The sequence below is a fragment of the Oncorhynchus keta genome, chromosome 26 (genome assembly GCF_023373465.1).
Source record: "Oncorhynchus keta strain PuntledgeMale-10-30-2019 chromosome 26, Oket_V2, whole genome shotgun sequence".
NCBI classification, from domain to species: Eukaryota; Metazoa; Chordata; class Actinopteri; order Salmoniformes; family Salmonidae; genus Oncorhynchus; species Oncorhynchus keta.
In genome coordinates, this window is record NC_068446.1 from 22,505,332 (window position 1) to 22,512,062 (window position 6,731).

Genomic DNA, 6,731 nt, shown 5'->3' on the forward strand with positions numbered 1-6,731 from the left:
CGCAACAAAACACATTCATATAGGCCACTATGGAAAACGCTGTGGTAGCATGTGCATGCAAAATAAATCAAATCCAATTTATTTATAAAGCCCTTCTTACATCAGCTGATATCTCAAAGTGCTGTACAGAAACCCAGCCTCAAACCCCAAACATCAAGCAATGCAGATGTAGAAGCACGGTGGCTAGGAAAAACTCCTGAGAAAGGAAATACTATGTTTACCAATACAACAATTAAACCACTTCTGCAAAAGTACTTGTGCAACCAACACAATAACACTAACAGTATGACATAATACTGATAAACAATAAGTATGGCAACCTCTGGCCTGCTCGCCTCCCTACCACTAATACTTCCCGCTCAGCCCAGTCAAAACTGTTCGCTGCTCTGGCCCCCATAAAAACTCCCTCAATAATCACCACCTGAAATCAACCTGAAACCCCACCTCTTTAAGCCTAGTAGGATTCCTTCTCACCCCCCTTTAAGATTTAGATGCACTATTGTAAAGTGACTGTTCTAATGTCATTAATGCACCAATTTGAATCAGTAACAGCAAATGTAAATGTAAATGTAAAGAATAGTAACAGCATACAGAAGAACATATGTCTGAACGCTATCAAAGTAGCAGTAAGTAATTAGTGGTAATTATTAGGGCTGTGGCCTTCACAACATTTTGTCAAGCATCTAACTGTAGGTCTCACGGTAATTGACCGTTAATTACATAAACACATTTAGCATCTTCTGGTTTCCACAGTATCCTACAAGCCACTGATGCAGACCTTTGAAACATCCATGTAATACAGCCTACACCTTCACAATAAATCCATTATTTATTTTAGACAGGTCTAAAGAAGCATGATATGAAGAAAATGTAGTCTATTTCAGAAGGACAGAATAGCACACTCAGAGTTGATCTTATGTAAGGGAATACCCCCTGTATTGGACAAAAATGAATGGCATGTCATTGGCATCGGACAAACCATATACACATTGGCCAATACCACCCAATTCGGCGTTGATTCATCCAAAGTGTATTGCAAATGCCATATGGTAATTGCCAGTTGTAACACTTTAAAAATTCAACAGGGGGCAAATGCGCTCCACCGGGTTTTTCATATTGGATATGTAACCCAAATCAATGTCCAAAAGTAAAATTTTGAAAAAATGAACTTTTTCAAAAACTTATCACCCCTTAAAAAGTGCTTTCTGGACCGTTTTCGAAATTCTTTCGATTTTTTTGTCAATTACACATGTGTAAGAACTGTATGAATATACTTTTGTCCAATTTTATTATCATAATTTTTAATTTTTTTATATGCGCATAAGGAATATGTTTTGTCCAATTCCAATATGATTTCATAGGAAGTCAAAAGTCAAAAGTCAAAAATGTCAAAATTTTGTAAAAACTTCACACACCCATAAAAAAGTGCTTTCTGGACCGTTTTTCGAAATTCTTTCGATTTTTGTCAATTACACATGTGTAAGAACTGTATGAATATACTTTTGTCCAATTTTATTATCATAATTTTTTTTTTTTTTTTTACATGCGCATAAGGAATATGTTTTGTCCAATTCCAATATGATTTCATAGGAAGTCAAAGTCAAAAGTCAAAAATGTCAAAATTTTGTAAAAAACTTCACACACCCTTAAAAAAGTGCTTTCTGGACCGTTTTTTGAAATTCTTTCAATTTTTTTTGTCAATTACACATGTGTAAGAACTGTATGAATATACTTTTGTCCAATTTTATTATCATATTTTTTTATATATTTTTTTAAATTGTGCATAAGGATTTTTTTTGTGGGCCAAATGACGTAAGAAATTTGACATGCTCAAAAATCCTGCAGAAATGCAAAATTGACTGGCCTGATGAACTCGGGATGGCCGGGCAGTGATAGTTGTACATTTCCATCACTCGTTGTGTTGATTTCATCATCTCCGTTAGGTGATGTTTTTACACTATAGAATCATATTGCAAATGCACGTGCATTGTTGTGCAACTGGTAACCCAAAAATAAAAATATGGTTGTAAATGCATTTACCGGTCATTCTGATATTAATGCTCGCTATGGGAACACAGGATGGCCGGGCAGTGATAGTTGTACATTTCCATCACTCGTTGTGTTGATTTCATCATGTCCATTAGGTGATGTTTTTACACTATAGAATCATATTGCAAGTGCGCGCATTTGCAATATGTTTCAATGTGCATTTACCATATGAAATTTGAAATGCTCAAAATGCAAAATTGACTGGTCTGATGGACACAGGATGGCCGAGCAGTGATAGTTGTACATTTCCATCACTCGTTGTGTCGATTTCATCATGTCCATTAGGTGATGTTTTTACACTATAGAATCATATTGCAAGTGCGCGCGCATTTGCAATATGTTTCAATGTGCATTTACCATATGAAATTTGAAATGCTCAAAAATGCAAAATTGACTGGTCTGATGGACACAGGATGGCCGAGCAGTGATAGTTGTACATTTCCATCACTCGTTGTGTTGATTTCATCATGTCCATTAGGTGATGTTTTTCACTATAGAATCATATTGCAAATGCACGTGCATTGTTGTGCAACTGGTAACCCAAAAATTAAAATATGGTTGTAAATGCATTTACCGGTCATTCTGATATTAATGCTCGCTATGGGAACACAGGATGGCCGGGCAGTGATAGTTGTACATTTCCATCACTCGTTGTGTTGATTTCATCATGTCCATTAGGTGATGTTTTTACACTATAGAATCATATTGCAAGTGCGCGCGCATTTGCAATATGTTTCAATGTGCATTTACCATATGAAATTTGACATGCTCAAAAATGCAAAATTGACTGGTCTGATGGACACAGGATGGCCGAGCAGTGATAGTTGTACATTTCCATCACTCGTTGTGTTGATTTCATCATGTCCATTAGGTGATGTTTTTCACTATAGAATCATATTGCAAGTGCGCGCGCATTTTGCAATATGTTTCAATGTGCATTTACCATATGAAATTTGAAATGCTCAAAAATGCAAAATTGACTGGTCTGATGGACACAGGATGGCTGAGCAGTGATAGTTGTACATTTCCATCACCTGTTGTGTTGATTTCATCATGTCCATTTGTTTATGTTTTCTCACTTTTGCAAAGTCACTGTGCATTTGCAATATGGTTCAATGGGCAGGTACCATCACGAATTTGTCATGCTATAAAAATCCTGCAGGAATGTGAAATTGACTGGTCTGATGAACACAGGATGGCCGAGCAGTGATAGTTGTACATTTCCATCACTTGTTGTGTTGATTTCATCATGTCCATTAGGTGATGTTTTTTCACTATAGAATCATATTGCAAATGCACGTGCATTGTTGTGCAACTGGTAACCCAAAATTAAAATATGGTTGTAAATGCATTTACCGGTCATTCTGATATTAATGCTCGCTATGGGAACACAGGATGGCCGGGCAGTGATAGTTGTACATTTCCATCACTCGTTGTGTTGATTTCATCATGTCCATTAGGTGATGTTTTTACACTATAGAATCATATTGCAAGTGCGCGCGCATTTGCAATATGTTTCAATGTGCATTTACCATATGAAATTTGACATGCTCAAAAATGCAAAATTGACTGGTCTGATGGACACAGGATGGCCGAGCAGTGATAGTTGTACATTTCCATCACTCGTTGTGTTGATTTCATCATGTCCATTAGGTGATGTTTTTTTCACTATAGAATCATATTGCAAGTGCGCGCGCATTTGCAATATGTTTCAATGTGCATTTACCATATGAAATTTGACATGCTCAAAAATGCCAAATTGACTGGTCTGATGAACACAGGATGGCTGAGCAGTGATAGTTGTACATTTCCATCACCTGTTGTGTTGATTTCATCATGTCCATTTGTTTATGTTTTCTCACTTTTGCAAAGTCACTGTGCATTTGCAATATGGTTCAATGGGCAGGTACCATCACGAATTTGTCATGCTATAAAAATCCTGCAGGAATGTGAAATTGACTGGTCTGATGAACACAGGATGGCCGAGCAGTGATAGTTGTACATTTCCATCACTTGTTGTGTTGATTTCATCATGTCCATTAGGTGATGTTTTTTCACTATAGAATCATATTGCAAATGCACGTGCATTGTTGTGCAACTGGTAACCCAAAAATAAAAATATGGTTGTAAATGCATTTACCGGTCATTCTGATATTAATGCTCGCTATGGGAACACAGGATGGCCGGGCAGTGATAGTTGTACATTTCCATCACTCGTTGTGTTGATTTCATCATGTCCATTAGGTGATGTTTTTACACTATAGAATCATATTGCAAGTGCGCGCATTTGCAATATGTTTCAATGTGCATTTACCATATGAAATTTGACATGCTCAAAAATGCAAAATTGACTGGTCTGATGGACACAGGATGGCCGAGCAGTGATAGTTGTACATTTCCATCACTCGTTGTGTTGATTTCATCATGTCCATTAGGTGATGTTTTTTCACTATAGAATCATATTGCAAGTGCGCGCGCATTTGCAATATGTTTCAATGTGCATTTACCATATGAAATTTGACATGCTCAAAAATGCAAAAATTGACTGGTCTGATGAACACAGGATGGCTGAGCAGTGATAGTTGTACATTTCCATCACCTGTTGTGTTGATTTCATCATGTCCATTTGTTTATGTTTTCTCACTTTTGCAAAGTCACTGTGCATTTGCAATATGGTTCAATGGGCAGGTACCATCACGAATTTGTCATGCTATAAAAATCCTGCAGGAATGTGAAATTGACTGGTCTGATGAACACAGGATGGCCGAGCAGTGATAGTTGTACATTTCCATCACTTGTTGTGTTGATTTCATCATGTCCATTAGGTGATGTTTTTCACTATAGAATCATATTGCAAATGCACGTGCATTGTTGTGCAACTGGTAACCCAAAAATAAAATATGGTTGTAAATGCATTTACCGGTCATTCTGATATTAATGCTCGCTATGGGAACACAGGATGGCCGGGCAGTGATAGTTGTACATTTCCATCACTCGTTGTGTTGATTTCATCATGTCCATTAGGTGATGTTTTTACACTATAGAATCATATTGCAAGTGCGCCGCGCATTTGCAATATGTTTCAATGTGCATTTACCATATGAAATTTGACATGCTCAAAATGCAAAATTGACTGGTCTGATGGACACAGGATGGCCGAGCAGTGATAGTTGTACATTTCCATCACTCGTTGTGTTGATTTCATCATGTCCATTAGGTGATGTTTTTTCACTATAGAATCATATTGCAAGTGCGCGCATTTGCAATATGTTTCAATGTGCATTTACCATATGAAATTTGACATGCTCAAAAATGCAAAATTGACTGGTCTGATGAACACAGGATGGCTGAGCAGTGATAGTTGTACATTTCCATCACCTGTTGTGTTGATTTCATCATGTCCATTTGTTTATGTTTTCTCACTTTTGCAAAGTCACTGTGCATTTGCAATATGGTTCAATGGGCAGGTACCATCACGAATTTGTCATGCTATAAAAATCCTGCAGGAATGTGAAATTGACTGGTCTGATGAACACAGGATGGCCGAGCAGTGATAGTTGTACATTTCCATCACTTGTTGTGTTGATTTCATCATGTCCATTAGGTGATGTTTTTTCACTATAGAATCATATTGCAAATGCACATGCATTGTTGTGCAACTGGTAACCCAAAAATAAAAATATGGTTGTAAATGCATTTACCGGTCATTCTGATATTAATGCTCGCTATGGGAACACAGGATGGCCGGGCAGTGATAGTTGTACATTTCCATCACTCGTTGTGTTGATTTCATCATGTCCATTAGGTGATGTTTTTACACTATAGAATCATATTGCAAGTGCGCGCGCATTTGCAATATGTTTCAATGTGCATTTACCATATGAAATTTGACATGCTCAAAAATGCAAAATTGACTGGTCTGATGGACACAGGATGGCCGAGCAGTGATAGTTGTACATTTCCATCACTCGTTGTGTTGATTTCATCATGTCCATTAGGTGATGTTTTTACACTATAGAATCATATTGCAAGTGCGCGCGCATTTGCAATATGTTTCAATGTGCATTTACCATATGAAATTTGACATGCTCAAAAATGCAAAATTGACTGGTCTGATGGACACAGGATGGCCGAGCAGTGATAGTTGTACATTTCCATCACTCGTTGTGTTGATTTCATCATGTCCATTAGGTGATGTTTTTTACACTATAGAATCATATTGCAAGTCACTGCATTTGCAATATGTTTCAATGTGCATTTACCATATGAAATTTGACATGCTCAAAAATGCAAAATTGACTGGTCTGATGGACACAGGATGGCCGAGCAGTGATAGTTGTACATTTCCATCACTCGTTGTGTTGATTTCATCATGTCCATTAGGTGATGTTTTTCACTATAGAATCATATTGCAAGTGCGCGCGCATTTGCAATATGTTTCAATGTGCATTTACCATATGAAATTTGACATGCTCAAAAATGCAAAATTGACTGGTCTGATGAACACAGGATGGCTGAGCAGTGATAGTTGTACATTTCCATCACTCGTTGTGTTGATTTCATCATGTCCATTTGTTTATGTTTTCTCACTTTTGCAAAGTCACTGTGCATTTGCAATATGGTTCAATGGGCAGGTACCATCACGAATTTGTCATGCTATAAAAATCCTGCAGGAATGTGAA

General features: G+C 37.2%; 1 long non-coding RNA gene across 1 annotated transcript; it reads left to right on the forward strand.

Annotated features, from left to right (window-relative positions):
• The first annotated feature begins 2,980 nt into the window (after positions 1–2,980).
• Positions 2,981–4,184, forward strand: LOC127912021 (uncharacterized). The gene is made up of 2 exons (XR_008080151.1): positions 2,981–3,702; positions 4,093–4,184. It is a non-coding gene; the product is annotated as an uncharacterized LOC127912021 (long non-coding RNA).
• Positions 4,185–6,731: the final 2,547 nt, after the last annotated feature.